Source organism: Perognathus longimembris, chromosome 12 (assembly GCF_023159225.1).
Source record: "Perognathus longimembris pacificus isolate PPM17 chromosome 12, ASM2315922v1, whole genome shotgun sequence".
NCBI classification, from domain to species: domain Eukaryota; kingdom Metazoa; phylum Chordata; class Mammalia; order Rodentia; family Heteromyidae; genus Perognathus; species Perognathus longimembris.
The window spans coordinates 5,705,546-5,722,247 of NC_063172.1; positions in this window are offsets into that span (position 1 = coordinate 5,705,546).

Genomic DNA, 16,702 nt, shown 5'->3' on the forward strand with positions numbered 1-16,702 from the left:
AATACACACACTAATATGTACAAAGCACTTGGAATATAGTGTCATGTGTCTATCAGAGTAATCCCCATTGTAATAACAGATGGGAGAGAAGGCGGGCTCTTCCATGGCGCCCTGGTGAGCTGATACATCCCCACGTGCACCCAGCAGACAGAGCCTCAAGCCAGAGGCAGGACATTTTATGACACTTCCAGACAGACTTCCAGAGAGGAGATGGATTCATAGGACTCCCTGTGAGTCCATGTCTCCCAGCTGCCGACCTCCCCTGGGAGGCTACTAAAGACAGGGTCTTGTGCCTCCCTGGTTCCTAACAAGGTCTGAGACTCCTGTGAGGATAGTCCAGAGACTGTCAAACCACAGAGCTACCCTGTGCACTGTCATTCCAATGTTCCATGGTCCCCTGGCCACGATGGTGTGGCAAGTCCCCTTGGTACGCAGGACAAAGCCATTTGTGCAATTAACACAATGATGGAGGCACCGAGGGAGCCGTTCACTCACTGGCCACGACTCCATCACCAAACGCTTCCATTTCTGACTTTAAAGTGCACATCCGGCCTCGTTGCCGCTACTCTCACCCGCTTCCCATTCAGCTTCCTCTGAGAAACGAAGATGACCCTCCAAAGCCACAGAGAGCCATGTCAAGCCCCTGCTTGCTGGGCCATCTTCCAAGACTTCTGATTGTATCCAATAAATCCAATTCTTGCCAATGGCCTCGAAAAAGCCATCATGGCCTGGCTTTTGCCTATGTCTTTACCATCTACTAACGCTCTCACCACCAAAGCTTTTGACATACAACCTTGCTACCAAACAGCACAGGGTCTTTTATATCTAGGAGACTCTTTACATGCTGCTTTCCCTCACCCTGACCGGGGGGGGGGGGGGTGGGGGGGGTGAGGGGGGGAGGAGATGAAGATGGCAGAAGACACACTCTAAAGGACAATGGTCAAAAGTGATGTCAGGAATCCCACAGCAAGAAGGCATCCAGAATAGGAGAGTCAAGGGCTCGTGAAGACAGCTCACTGAAGGGGTTCCAGGCTTCAGCACCAAGACCAGTCCTGGTACAGAGCACAGGGTGAGAAAGGGGTGGGGGGAGGGGGAGAAGGGAAGAGGATCACAGCCAGCCTGTGATGGGCAGGCAGAGAGGAAGCCAGCAGAGTGAGGGAGTAAGAAGGCAGCAGAGGATGCGTATCAGAGGGCAAATGCAGGGGTGGCCTTCACCAGAGAAGAGCAAGGCAGCAAGGGGAGGTTACCTCTTGAGGATTCACTGTCTTTTTCCCCAACTCGATAGCGGTTTTGCATAATTCACAACCATCCTAGCAATTCCTTCTGCAGCCCTGGCTACGGCCTTCTCCTTCCCTCCCTACCAACACTCAGTGACAATATGTGCTCGCTTTAGACACCCCTTCCCCCAGCTTGAACCCCAAGATTACTGCATGCAAGTCTGCCCCTGCCTCTCACAATTTGCTTTGTATTTACCATCTTCTTCTTACATCGTGAGAGCATGAACTCTTGATGGATAGAACAGTAAACCTATTTACACCAGCATCCTCAGTGATGTCCGACAAAGAATCTCCATGCTGTGAACATTTCATAAATGATTGTAATCAAAAGCCAAGTGTCAAGCCACACAGCCTTGAGACGGTTTTAGCCTCTTTGTAGTCTAAGCAAATTGTTTCATTTCTTTGAACCTCGCTCACTTAAACCATCTATACATGGACTAAATCTAATTACAGTGTAAGGAGCTGAGTGGTATATTGAGCATGATAGTGCTCTGGGAAATAAAAAAAAATACAACTAAAATGTTGTATGTTATTGCACATTGCCATTATTTCTCATGAGAAACTAGTTTTCTCAATCCACATCGCCTCAACAATACCTTCAGTGATATATATATATATATATATGAAATGATATGTGTGAAAAGCGAAGCTTGTTGAAACTGTTCTGAGAAGTAAGGAGGGCGATGAGAGAGAGATGGAAGGGTAACATTGATCAGCGTGCACTGTGTGCTTTCGTGGACATGTCAAAATGAAACTTCTTCTGTAACTAATATGTGCTCATCAAAAACTGTATTTTAAGGAACATCCACAATGCTACAAGCTTTGACCTGAATTGTGGAGCAGTTGGGGATGTGGTACTCTAGTAGAGTGAGGCTTAGAATTGGAATTGAGTTCCTAAACAGTCTTAGGGCTTGAGACAAATCACTTAATTCATCTACTTGGTCGCAAATCCTTACTGAGCAACCAGCACGTAACAGGCACAGGGGATGCTGGAGGGTGGAGAGAAGGAGAAAGAAAAGAAATGGATAGAAAGAGGGGGAAAAGGTGGACAGGAGAAAGAAGAGGAGTATGGGAGAAAGAAGAGGAGGAAAAAAGAAGAAGAAAGGGCATTGTGAGTCCGTGATGAAAGTTCCAGAACTCATAGTAGCTGCTGTGATGGAGGTGAGAGACAGCAAGCTATCAGCCCTGCACACGGAGCAGGAAGCGTTTGGGCCGGCGTTAAGGGGGTCATGCGTGAGAGCTACAATTTGAAGGAGGAGCAAGGGCTCTCCACAGAGAACCAGGAGAGAAAAAAGCCTGTGACGAGGGATGGAATGGTGTGGCCGGCACACTTTGAGGTGGTTCTTCCTAGTATGCTTGCGATCCCTGAGCATATCCAGAGCCCCTTCTAACCAAGGACGCGTGATGCGAATTCTATGATTTGGTTACATTCGGTAGGCAGATCTCTCCTAGGGCATTGCTCTACTTGAGGCTCCAGCAGAGCAAAGTGCTGCAAACCCCGCGGCTTCCACGAGGTGAGACCTTGGAAAGGCGTGCTCCACACTCAAGCCCGCAGATGAGAATGCAGCGCAACCAGCCCTGCGACCGCAGCCTGGGAAGATTCTGAAGCAGAGAACCCAGCTAAGCCACTGGATGGTCCTGCTTCGTAGAAAGTGTGAGAAAAATCCCTACGTGATTTAAAATGGCTACGCTTGTAGGAACCTGTTGTGTGTAGTGGAAAGCAAATAGCAAGAGGGGGAGTGGACAGTGTACAATGGTAAGCTCAGAAAGGATGTGGGTATCTCCTACGCTTTGGTTTCTCCCAGTGTGAAACTCAGATTAGAAGAAGAGGGGACACACCTACGTCACAGGACTACTGGGAGACCCAGTGAGGTGTACGCTGTGAAAAGGCTTGAAGGTCAAATATCAGATGGTCTGAAGGTACTGGCTGATAGCATTCCACTTCCCCACAGACACCGAACCCCAAAGTTCCAAGCATGAGTCTTACATCCACTGGGGAAGAATAATGCGCTGAGTGGTGTATATTCACGACGGAGTATTATTTGCCCCAAAAGAAGAATAAAACCATGCCATTTGCAGGAAAATGGATTGACCTGAAAGTCATTACATTAAGTGAAGCACGTCACACTCAGAAGAACAAATGTTGAATGCGTTCCCTCCTCTGCAGAATCTGTATTTTTTAAAAGACATAGAAGTGGAAGGGGAACCATTAGAAATGAAAGAGGGGTTTGGGGAGAAGGGAAGGAGGGCAAAGGAGAGCAGTTGGGAAAGAGGACCAAATTATGTTATATGCATTCAATGAAAATGCCATAGCAGAACCCATTACTTAATAAAATTAATATACACTATGTGTTTTTTTAAAAAAAGCATCGTTGGGAGAGTGAATATTTGAATCTATTCCAAATATACCTATATAGAAATGTCACAGCATACCCCACTAATATGTACAATTAAAATGCATAAATAATTACCCATAACAATTACCCATATTTCTAAGGGTGCCACATTCAATACGAACCAAGCTATTTTCATTATCTCCAAAGCAATGCCCTTTCCTGCCTGAACCTTTGGCCAGGCTGTTTTGTCTATGTGAGCACTCCTTCCTCCCACTTCCTGCCCGTCTCCTTCCCTCTCTGGATCCCACTTTTCAGACACATCCCAGGTTAGACCCCCCAACTCTCCCAGACCCTCTTACAAAGGGATAGGACCCAGCTCAGTTTCACTCTGTGCGTTTGTGGCATCTTGTACTACATTTGTGACATCCTTTAACCAAAATCTCTTATCGACCTATGTCTCTTCCATCCTACCTCTTATAACGCTGTAACCTCCGTGAACAAGGACGGTTTCTCATTCCCCTTCATGTCCCCAATATCTGGCACTGTGTCAGTGGGGCTTAGGTTGATTATACGTGTATGTATTTTCGTGTGATATGGTACGTATATGTATTCACATGGAAGGTGGGTTTTCCAGCCTAGGTAGCCCTGATGTGAGCACAAAGCAATGAGTGCAGCCATCGTCTTCCCCCAAGGATGTGTGTCTACTTAGAATTTTATTCCACTTAAGCAAGAGATGTTGGACAAATAAGACAAAAAAATGAAGATTTTTGGAGGGCTTGTTTAACCTTTTTCTTTTTTTTTTTTTTTTTTTGGCCAGTCCTAGGCCGTGAACTCAGGGCCTGAGCACTGTCCCTGGCTTCTTTTTTGCTCAAGGCCAGCACTCTGCCACTTGAGCCACAGCGCCACTTCTGGCCATTTTCTGTATATGTGGTGCTGAGGAATCGAACCCAGGGCCTCATGTATACGAGGCAAGCACTCTTGCCACTAGGCCATATTCCCAGCCCCAGCTTTTAACCTTTTTCTTTAAAAAAAAAAAAGAGGAAGAGGAAGAGGAAGAGGAAGAAGAAGAAGAAGAAGAAGAAGAAGAAGAAGAAGAAGAAGAAGAAGAAGAAGAAGAAGAAGAAGAAGAAGAAGAAGAAGACAGAAAGCTGGGCACTTATGGCTCAACACCTGTAACCTAGCTATACTGAGGCTAAGATCTGAGGATCACAGTTCAAAGCCAGCCTGTGCAGTAAAGTCCTTGAGACTCTTATCTCCAAATAACACCTGAAGTGGGGCTCTGGATCAAGTGGTAGAATGCTAGCCTTGAGCAAAAATTCAGGGACAGTACATGCACCCTGAGTTCAAGCCCCAGGACTGGTGCATGAGCACACACATGCACACACAGACACACAGACACACAGACACACACAGACACACACACACACACACACACACACACGAATATAAGTAGAGAAAGCATTTGGTTTTCTTGAAGCTCTCCTTTCTCGGTGCCCACAAGCATTGCCTTTTTTTTCTGAGATGTCAGCTCCACAGCTTCTGAGAGAAGGGAGAAAGAGGCAGCTTTGCTAGTCGGTGATAGAGAAGAGGATGCCCTAATTAGCTAGTGGCTCAGGGAAAGCACAGAAGAATCATGAGTGGAGGCAAGGAAGGAAGTTGCTTACCACTTTTGCATAGGACAACACCGAAGGGTCTTGAGGAACTAAGCCAGGGAATAAGATGACAACATCCTTCCTGTATTAAACCTGGGTCATTCGTGTGTGTGTGTGTGTGTGTGTGTGTGTGTGTGTGTGTTGAGTGTGTGTGTGTGTGTGTGTGTGTGTGTGTGTGCCTGTCATCCTCTGGGAATATAATAGAGGAGGTGAACTTGTTCAAAATACACCACATGTATGTATCTATGGCAATATCATAAAGAAACCCCTTGTGCTATTAATGTGTGCTAATAAGAATAGTAAAAATTTTAAAAAACAAAACCTCTGTCACGTTCCACAGTATTGAAGGGCCATCATAGGTAGTAGACAGCAAATGGGCCTTGCGAACAGAGGCCACACGCCACACTTCTTTCTCCAGATCCCACACCCAAAGGAGGCTGGACATTCAGGCTCTCTGCTCTTACCCCTGACACAGTGGGTAAGTCAAGTCATCTCCTCTGCAGACCTGGTTTCCTTCAAGTCACACAAGGGGTAGAAAGACCCATTTCACTCTCGGTCTGAAAATATACTCCCCGAAGTCTTCGTTGTTTATAAATTATAAACATTTTGTCCAGAGTCACGAACTAATGTTTTCTCCTTTGAGCTCTGGTTTATGCATAGCCAGGAGCCCCACGCATAGCCAGAAGTGAAGACGTGTGCTACCTGCTGTCTGGAGCTGCATCTCGGGCCTCTGATTTGGATGGTTCCCTGCTGGATTAGAGGCAAAAGGACAAAGCCCAGGAGAAGAGCAACTTCCCAGGCCTTCCGTAGACTGCTGTGGGATGCCCAAAGAATAGGATATCGGACTTGTGAAGCCTTTGCCCTTTGCAGGCCTGGTGTACCTCACCCCATCTCATTCATTCCCTGGCAGCGCTCTGACATGCCCACTTCCAATGTTTGGAATGAAGAAAGGGAGTCGAGAGAAGCTGGGAAACCAGTGAAGCTCACACGCTCTGTGAACAGCAGGCCTGAGCCTCAGTGGAGTTCCCTACATCCAGGTCTAAACTCAGGTGGCTTGTCATCCAGAAACAACAAAGTGACGCGAGACAACTGGTCCCCACATGTCTTTTTCTTATAATTAATTTATTTCTTTATTGTCAAAGTGATGTACAGAAGGGTTGCAGCTTCATATGTGAGGCAGTGAGCACATTTCTTATCAAACTTGTTACCACCTCCCTCATTTCTCTCCCAACTCCCTCCCTCCCCAATTCCCTCCACCCCCCAAGTTGTACAGTTTGGTTATAACATATTGTCTTGCAAGTATTGCTGTTGCATTAGTTCACCTTTTACCCTTGGTCTCTCCATTTTGATGTTCCCCCTCCCTTCTCTAGTTCTGATATACGTATATACAATACCCAGGGTACCAAAATCAGTTACAATGACATCAGAGGTAAAACCATGGGGGGAAAAGACAAAAGAAAAAGGCATCGTTTCACATGGTATGTTGAAAATAACAACAACAACGATAAACCACTTATTTCCATAACATGGAGTTCATTTCGCTTAGCATCATTTTATGTGTTCATATGTGCATAGCTATTGAGCTATTCTGATCTTCTCCTAGGACTATCCTAGACATGCACTAATTATTACCAATGAGAGAAACCAGAAAGTCTATGTTTTGGGGGGTCTGGCTCACTTCACTTGGTATGATTTTTTCCCCCAAATCTTTTCATTTCCTTACCAGTGGGGAAATGTCATTCTTTCTGATAGAAGTATAGAATGCCATTATGTATATGTACCACATTTTCTTGATCCATTTATCTACTGAGGGGCATCTGGGTTGGTTCCATATTTTAACGATGGTAAATTGTGCTGCAATGAACATAGTTGTGCTGGTAGCTTTAGTGTGGTCTTGCTTGTAATCCTTTGAATAAATACCCAAAAGCAGGGTTGCTGGGTCATCAGGGAGCTCTATGTTTAGCCTTTTGAGGAACCTCCACACTGCTTTTCAGAATGGTTGAACAAGTTTACACTCCCACCAGCAGTGTAGTAGGGTTCCTTTTGGCCACATCCCCACCAGCATCTGTTTTTACTAGTTTTCTTGATAATGGACATTCTTACTAGTGTGAGGTGGAATCTCAATGTTGTTTTGATTTGCATTTCTTTTATGGCCAGGGATGCTGCGTACTTCTTCATGTGCCTCCTGGCCATTCTCATTTCCTCTTCAGAAAAGTCTCTCTTTAAATCTTTAGCCCCATTATTAAGGGGGCAGTTGTTTCTTTGAGGATTTGTTTTGGGGGAAACTTAATTTTTTGAGTTCTACATATATTTTAGATATGAGGCCCTTATTTGTTGTATGGCCAGTGAAGATCTTCTCCCAATATGAGGGCTTTCTATTTATCTTGCAAGCTATGGGAAAAACTGCCATGCTCCTGGATTGGGAGGATTAACATCATGAAAATGACAATTCTACCAAAGGTTATCTACAAATTCAATACAATACCCATCAATATCCCAACACCATTCTTTAATGACGCAATCCAGAAAGTCATATGGAACAATAAAAGACCCTGAATAGAAAAAAAAATCCTAAACAGGAAGAACAGTGCTGGAGGAATAGCAATACCAAACTTCAAACTCTATTACAAAGCTATAGTAATTTAAAAAAAAAAAAAAAAAACAGCTGAGTATCAGCACAAGAACAGGCCTGAGGACCAATGGAATAGAATTGAAGACCCAGAAATGAACTCACAGACCTATGGCCACTTAATCTTTGTAAGGGAGCTGAAAAATAGGATGGAAGAAAGACAGCCTCTTCAACAAATGGTGCTGGCAAAATAGGTCAAACACCTGTAACAAACTAAAGCTAGATCCTTCTATATCACCCTGCACCAGACTCAATTCCAAATGGATCAAAGACCTCAAGGTAAAAGCAGATACCCTGAAAACATTGCAGGAAGGAACAGGAGAAACACATAGGCTCCTTGGCACAGGTCAAAACTTCCTTAATGAAGGCCCAGAAACACAACAAATCAAAGAAAGGCTGGACAAATGGGATTGCCTCAAACTGCAGAGCTTCTGCACGGCAAAGGACATAGCTTGCAAGATCAATAGAAAGCTCGACATGTCTTTTACTGGTCCTGTGCTCTTGATTTCAATTTTAGTCTTGAATCAGCACACATGTATCATGTTCACAAGATCAGCCAAGCTCTAAAAGCCAATTCTCACATGTTCTTGCTCATTTGTGAAGGTTAGGCCTAAAATGACAATGATCATAATAATCACAGTGGTAATGGTACATGAATGTAAAGGAGAGGCTGTGGAGGGATGTGGAGGGGAAAGAAGGGGATACTGAGGGGAGAAGATGAAAGGATATTTTATACGTGCATTCATATGTATAATGTAATTTCTGTATATTATATAACACATATATAATGTATTACTTGCTGCATGCTAAGAGAACAAAAATTTATATAAAAATAAATTTTAGATGATGTTTATCGTGCCATTCAAGAAGTAAAACACACAATCTTTTCTTTGGTTATGAAGTTGACTTTATCCATCTTTTCCTTGCATCTTCTAGACCTCTACCTCCAAATTAAATGGAAAGGAAGATCCGAGGAGCAGAGCTTTGCTGTGGCCTGGATAAGCAGGCCTCAGAATCCCACCGTCTCCCAGCACCTACAAACCTCTGCACCCCACTTCAACCCGCTGTCAAGCCCAGCCCTCCCGGTGATCCTGGACCCTCTGCTTTTCGGTCTCCGGTCATTATTGTCTCTTTCTCATCTTTATGTTTAAACCTCTTTCCTCCTGCCCTGCCTCTCTGCATCTCTTTCCGTGAACATACGTGAATCTATTTTATGTTTCATAGAACAAAGCTAGCTTCTGTCACTGTGTGTGTGGTCGAGGGGGGCACATTCTGGAAAGCAAACGTTGTGATATCACTAGATGGTCGTCACTTTTCCTTATGCTCTTGCTATTCCCTTCCCCCTCTGTGTCAGGAGACATCTCTCTGGAGGGCAAAGGCACCTACTCAGGGCTTAAAGAAGAGGTTTGCTGCACTGAAGCCCTGCTTCTTCTCACAGTTTTCCTGACCTGCCAGCCCTGCTCCTAGCCCTGGATTGCCACAGACACACTAATACCCAAGTGTTCCCTGGGCTTCAGGACCGCCCAGCCTCAGCTCAGGGCAGCATGGGCTCTGTCTATGGGATAGCCTTGGCTCCTGGAGGCTCACCCACGTGGTGAGACCCCGTGGGAATGGGGAGACTGTCGCGCGCTGACAGAAAGACTCATTTTGAGGCCTAGCTCAGCTGTGCGGGGGCCTTCATCTGTTACAGCTAATGATAGCCACAGCTGGCTAGCACTGGGGCAGACCCCAGGGGACTCCCATCTCAGAATTCGACAGCTGCAGTTTACAGATGTGACAAATGCAGGTCCTGAATGGCAAGCCATCTGTCACCCTCATTGCATCCCATCAAGGTTTTCTCTCTTTTCCCTGAACAGTGATTTCTTTTTCCCTGCTTTGATTGGATCCAAGGACATGTCAGAGTTAGACAAGAATGAGAAACTTGAGCTAATCAGCCTGCTACTGACTGCCCTCCCACAGCCTTGACCCAAGTCCTCTGAGGTTACCAACAGAAAGCACAAACCTGCAGTGAGACTCCTCTCCAATCCCAGATCCAGCAGCTCAGGTCATGTGATTTGGTCAGCCAGCTGTTCTCTGCAATCAGACAAGAAGCAGGGGGTGAGCCTAAGCTGAGTAATGGGAAGAGTGGACTGAAGATGTCAGGACTCTAGAAAGCTCTAGGGCCTGAGGCAGGAAAGGTGGCTAGCAGGCTCAAGGTTTTAAAGGCCAAGAAGTGTGGCTCCGGGAGGGGCAGAGCTACCTGACAGGTGTAGTTGCTATAGAAGGATGTGGCAAATCCTCTGCATACATGTACAAACTCCCGCCCCTCCCTCTGACAAACCCAGAAAGAAGCCAAGAGGATTCTGAACCAGCTCTGGAGCACAACTGAAGGTACAGAGTGAGGATGGAAGACCAGCACTCTCCACTGAAGCTCTTCCCCCAGATCCTAAAACAGGCGTGATGGTCACTAATGAGTGTTGGAGGGGAGTCAATAAAGAACTCTCTCAGCACAGCAGCCGAGACAGCCACTGACTCATTCACACTTCCCTTTACTCTGTGCTCATCAGGTCTGCCTCAAACCCAAACCAGAGGCCTCCCTGATCCCAGCTGCTCCCCCAGAAATGGCCTAGATGTCCACCCTCGAGGAACCAACCACTTAACATCTCAGAATGCATCTCCTGTGGACAGCATCAATACCTCGTGTTTAACCTGGCTGCACAGCACTTAATCTGACTGAACCCACACAGGAGCCCTGGGAGATGAGCGTGTGATCGCCCTTAGTTCAAAGATGAGGGACTCATGGGCTGGGGATATGGCCTAGTGGCAAGAGTGCCTGCCTCATATACATGAGGCCCTGGGTTCGATTCCCCAGCACCACATATACAGAAAATGGCCAGAAGTGGCGCTGTGGCTCAAGTGGCAGAGTGCTAGCCTTGAGCAAAAAAAAGAAGCCAGGGACAGTGCTCAGGCCCTGAGTCCAAGCCCCAGGACTGGCCAAAAAAAAACAAAGATGAGGGACTCAGGCTACTCTGCTAAGCTACATGTACCACAAGTAAGAAAGCCAAGACTCACAAGCTCATTTCTGCCTTTCAAGTCCGCATGTATTCTATATCTCGCACCGACAAGGAGAAGATGCTGGAGCTCCCTTATACTGATTTGTCCACCCCAAGGAAATGGAGTGAGTGGTCCTCTGTGTCAGACACTACAGTGTTCCACCTCAGAATCACCTTTGGTTTGGTTTGCTCCTTGCACACTAGGGGATCCAGTGTGTTTTGTGCTCCGTTATGGGACTTGAATTTAGGGTCTCCATGCTGTCCCTCAGCTTTTTATTTTTATTTTTATATTTTTGCTCAAGGCTAGCACTCTTGCACTTTGAGCCACAGCTCCACTTCCAGTTTTCTGGTGGTCAATTGGAGACCAGAGGCTCGTAGACGTTCCTGCCTGGGCTGGCTTCAAACCATGATCCTCCTGAGTAGCAAGGATTACAGGTCTGAGCCACCAGTTCCTGGCCAGTGTACTTGGTTTTGTATACAACTCCAGACCTGAAACTTTTCAAAAGATTTCCCTCAGTGTTCTGTGCTCAAGGGAGGTGGGCAGTACCAAGGAGTTCATACGTCTCCCTGGGGCAGTGCTGAGCTAATGGCCATGGGAGAACAGAATGCACCAGGCCCCCTCCTTAGAGCCAGGGCCACTCCCAGGCTGATTGACCCAGAACTCCTGTGGGATCAAACTGAAGGTGCGCTCCCTCGAGTTCTGCTAAAATGCCACCATTGTGTGACCTTTTCTGTCCCCATTTGCCTCATTGTCTTGTCTCAGTGAGGCATTTAGAAACTCACCTGTACCCAAGTCCTCAATCTCAAGCTCCCACAACTTGGAGACTTGACCTAAGATAGTACCCCAAATTCCTTCATAGAAATTCGATACATCCTCACAAGGAAGGGATGCCGCCGGCCTGGATCACCTCTCCCAAATCAGAGGCAACTGCTATTCTACTGCAGATCTCCAGGCTTCCTATGCAACCATTCACTATTCTAAAACTGCTAAGATGATCATTCTCCGTCAGAGCCCACAAAGATCCAGGGAAATCTCCCTGGTTTTTGGCTACAAGTTCACCTACATAAGCACAGGACACAAGGTCCTACATGCTATTTCTCAGGGATGTCCAGATAGTCCTAATCTCCTCAGGCCTCGTCTCCCCCGAGCTGTGGGCTCGCTTCTGAAACGTAGCTCTCTGAGCTTTGATTGCTGCTCCAATAAAAATATCCTAGTTGAGATTGCACTTCAAGCTATTACCAGGAAGCTGTTACACTTTAGTTTGAATGAGATTATCTGTTTCTCAGTCTATAAAACATTTAATATCACCACCACCTTGCAGTCTTGAATGGAAGGTACAGGTCTACCAAAAGCTATACAGAGTTCACAGTTTTGTTCGGCATGGCTGGAGGTGGGGTTGGATGGAAGCATACAACCACAGCCTGGAAAGGCTGGCCTCCCTTCCCAGCTCTCCTCCCCAGCAGCGAACAGGCCTGTCAGCCGCACGCAGGCACTGCCTATGGATGTGAAACGCCTCCGACCAGCGGGTCTTTAGATGCGTTCCCTACCATGGGCCCTGAGACAGCCTGAGACAATTGCAGGATGAGGGGAGACGCCTCGCGGTGGAGACATTATATTTCCCCTTTGTGCTCAGCCTTCACCACGTCTGCCTCATGATTAGCCACATCGTTCCTTGTGCTGAAAGTCTGAGGAAGAAAGAAGGTCTGGGTGCCTTTATTCTCTTCCTATTCGAGTGGCTTTATTAAGCTGTCCCTGCTCTCCACCCCTCCGTTCAAGGATGGCTGCTTCCCCCTGACAAGTCGGGAGGCTAAAGAGAGAGGCAGCCAATGTTATAGAATGGCAGCTGAGCACCATAAGACGCTACGATCATACTGTGAAATATTATCTCCATCCGTATGTTCCAAATGGAGAAACCGAGGCTTATGTAAATCACAGGGCTCATGGGTAACTGAGCTAAAATCTTGGACCCCAAAGGGTTGGCTGGTTCTCCTAAACCATGGTGATTTCTGAACCCAGATATCAAGAGGAGACGGAAGAAAGGCATTCGCGTTGTGTAAAGTTTAGGAATCCACTCAGGAAATCATAGTTCTCTCTTTCCAAACGTGGATCCTGTCTACAGAAAAGGCGTAGGAGCTGCTCGAGGTGGAAAGTGGTAGGGTCTGACTTACCTGCTTCACACAGCACTTGGTCCTTGCTCAGCGTTGAGAAGAGATCGCAGAGGTCAAAGCAGGCAGCACGAAGACCCAAGGGAGGCTGCAAAAGCCGGAGAGAGCAGTGGTACTTGGGGGCATTTGAGTAGCTGTGGAGGTGTAACAGAGAAGTGAACAGGCTAAGGACAGCACCCCCAGAAGTCACTCTGGACGTGGGGGTGGAGTGACATGGATTCCAGACGGTTCGAGGACTTGGGTTTGAGTGATATGCAGGGTGGCGGTGGCATTTACCAAGATGGGTAACAATGAAAGAACAGCTTTAGAGGGAAGGTGGGGAAATGAAGACTTGTCTCTCCTTGATGTATTAAGCTGAGGTGCCCATTAGTCATCTAAGTGGCGTGTCAAGCTGCGGGATAGATGAGTCGACAGCCTGGATGGCAGTGCTGAAGATAGAAATTTGAAAATCATTATAAAGACGGCATTTGGAACCATGCAGTGGATGGGGTCATCTCAGGAAAGTGTGCAGATAAAGAAGAAAAAGAGACCTAGAAGTGAACCCTGGCGTGGTCCAGACTGAAGATACAGAGAGGAAGACAATGAAAACAGCATGCGTGGGGACCATGGGCCCTGGAGACTCCGTGAATGAAGCCAAAAAGATCTGGAGCCAAAGACATCATCCATGTGAACATTACTAAGTGATGGCAGAAAGGAGGCCATGAACAAGGGTGACCTGACAGGGGTCAGGGGTCAGAGGTCAGAGGTCAGACCACCATGGACTAGGTGGAAGAGAAATTGGGAGACAGGAAATAACAACATGAAGGAACTCAGAGACAAAAAGCAGTAGACGCCTAGGGGGAAATCTGCGCTCGTAGGAGATTCTGGAACAATTAAATATTCTGAAGAAATAGTCCCCCAAGTGTAAGGATCCACACTGTCAGAGATGCACAGTGGAAAACAGCCTCCTCAATAATTGGTGTTGGGAAAACCGGGCAGCCACATGCAGAAGACTTAAAGTGGATCCCTGTCCCTCATCACACACTAATATCAACTCAAAGTGGATCAAAGATCTTCAGGTCAGACCTGAAACTTTGAAACTACTGCAAGAGGGAGGAGGAGGAACATTGTAACGTACAGGCACAAACATTTCTTGAAAGGGGTTCCAAAATGAGAGAGGAGGTAACAAGTTCGATAAGAAATGTACACACTGACTTCCATATGAAACTGTAACCCCTCTGTATATCCATTTGACTAATTAATTAATTAATAACAAAAAGAAATGCAATCATTACCCTAACCTATGAAATGGTAACTCCTTGGTACGACAACTTAATAATAACAATTAAAAGGAAAAAAAATGTTACACCTCAAGTGGAAGTTGGCCCTTTCATGGAATTGGGGCCACCATTCAGTGGAAAGAAAGAGATGGACGAGGTTGGGTCTGATGACAGGAAGCGGGGAGGGGGGTCGCCTCCTACCCAGGCTGCGGTAAATCAACGAAGTAAGCAAGTCAACCAGCGGGGAGTACAGACCTGCAGGGTAGTGAGATGTTGAGAAGAAAGTTTTGTCTAAATATGAGAAACAACGTGCTGGGTACCAGTGGCTCTGTCTGTAATCCTAGTTTTCTTTAGAAGGCTGAGATCAGAGGATTGCAGTTCAAAGCCAGCCCAGGCAGAAAAGCCTACAAGATTCTTATCTCCAATTAATCATAAAAAGAAAAAAAGCTGGAAGCGGAGATGTGGCTGACATGGAATCGTGCTAGCCTTGAGCAAAACAGCTCATGGCGAATGAGGCCTGGCTGGATCAGTTGATCCGATGAGGCACGCATGGAAATGCAAAGTCTCTGCAGGACGGCCGGGGACGACGTAGCTCAGTGGCAAAGCACTTGCCTAGGAAGTGTGTAACGTCCTGGGCTGAATCCCCAGTACCAAAAAAGAAAAGACAATAAATAAATAAATAAATAAAGGATCTGCAGAGTGATTTTTAATGCTGGAGTTCCAAAAGAAAGGAGAGCCTGAGGGTTACAAGATCATGGAAATGAGGCCGCTCACTTGGTACCAACGATATGGAGCCGTTTTGAAGCTGAGCCTCTGAGTGAGTGTGCAGTCTGGAGATGGCGGTCTGGACACGGAGGAAGAAGTAGAGGAGCGCAGAAGGATGGGACCACCGTGTGATGGACCCACGGTGCTCCTCGTGGGTGGAACTGGACTCTGCCTGAAGGCCTCTGCCCATCCACTCTAGATTTGGATTGCCTGGCTTCTTTCCCTCTGTCCCCAAATATCCCTTCTCGGAGCAGGCTCTTCCTGCACCAGGACCATTCTGTGAAAGCACGTCCCCCCGACTGACTCCACATCTGGCCTTCCATTCCTGCTCCATCGTGACAGTTCCCTTCATTGCATCAGATACTTGGAATCGGTTTATTTATGTGTCAATTTGTGTGCTTGTTTCTTGCACTTCTCCTCACTGGGGTATAAGCTGTCTAAAATCAGGACCTGTGCTCTGTTTTACCCTATAAGTCTAACACATGATTTGTGACCAATAAACCTTTGCTAAATCAATGAGAGTAAGTCTGAAGTTTCCAACCAGTGCCTGGTACCTGTTAGTTGCCCTCTCTTCGTTCTTCCTCACTGACAGTCTCTAAGCTCCACATGAAAGCTATGGGCTTGAGCACTAGTCAAAGTATGAAACAGGCAGACAAGGGATGTGAAGGGAGGGAGGTAGGAAAGGAGGGAGGGAGGGAGGGAAGGAAGGAGGGAGGGTGACTCCCTGTACAATCCAGAAGCTTGCACTCATTTTGTCTCTTTCCAGATGTGATGGATTCTCTACATGACCCTGTAGCCCCTCCCTCCTGGCTTCCTTTCCCAAACCCCTATGTTGCGTCTATCATCACCCAGTAAGGTGAAGACTAGACTGGATCTGTAGTTTTCAAACCTTTCTTTTTGCATCAGCAGAACCTGTTTGACAAAACCTTTAGAGTCAATCTGACTGGGCTAGTTAAATTAAACAGCTGCTGGAATCCATGGCTCTAGCTCTACCACCCCGAGAGCACCAGCCTGCAGCTTAGGACATGCCCAGAGTCCTGTGGCTCCAAGGACTTGAAAGCTACTGGTCCAGTCTCCTTAGTCTCCAAGGTACAGCTCCCTGCAGGGCCAGCCTCTAGTAGGGCTCAGCCTCCCAAAGAGATTGCATTCTGGTGGCAGAGTTTGGCCCCAAGGCCTACCTGCTGCGATACTGTGCTCTGTGATCCTGATGGATGCTGACAGCAATTAGCAGAGAGCAATTTCCCTGTGGAAAGGTGGGAACATTTATTAGGCACTTGATGCCAGGAACCAAGACACAACCCAGAAGTCATTAGTTCTTAAGACTAGCAAGTAGCCCCATTCTCACCCAAGGGTTAAAAAGAAATCCAGGCTCTATAAATAAGGGTGACTAGGGCCTTTTAAATCTTGGCTTCATCAGAATGGAGTCTCCCCCTCCTTAATTTGCAGTCCATTCCCTGGGAATGTCATGAAGGATAGGAGCTTAAAGGATTTTATTAGATCAAACACCTGTCCGGTGAAAGTTTGCTTTATTGTCAATGGCATGGCCAAAGCCAGCCATCATCGGTTGCCCAAAAGTAATCTCCAGT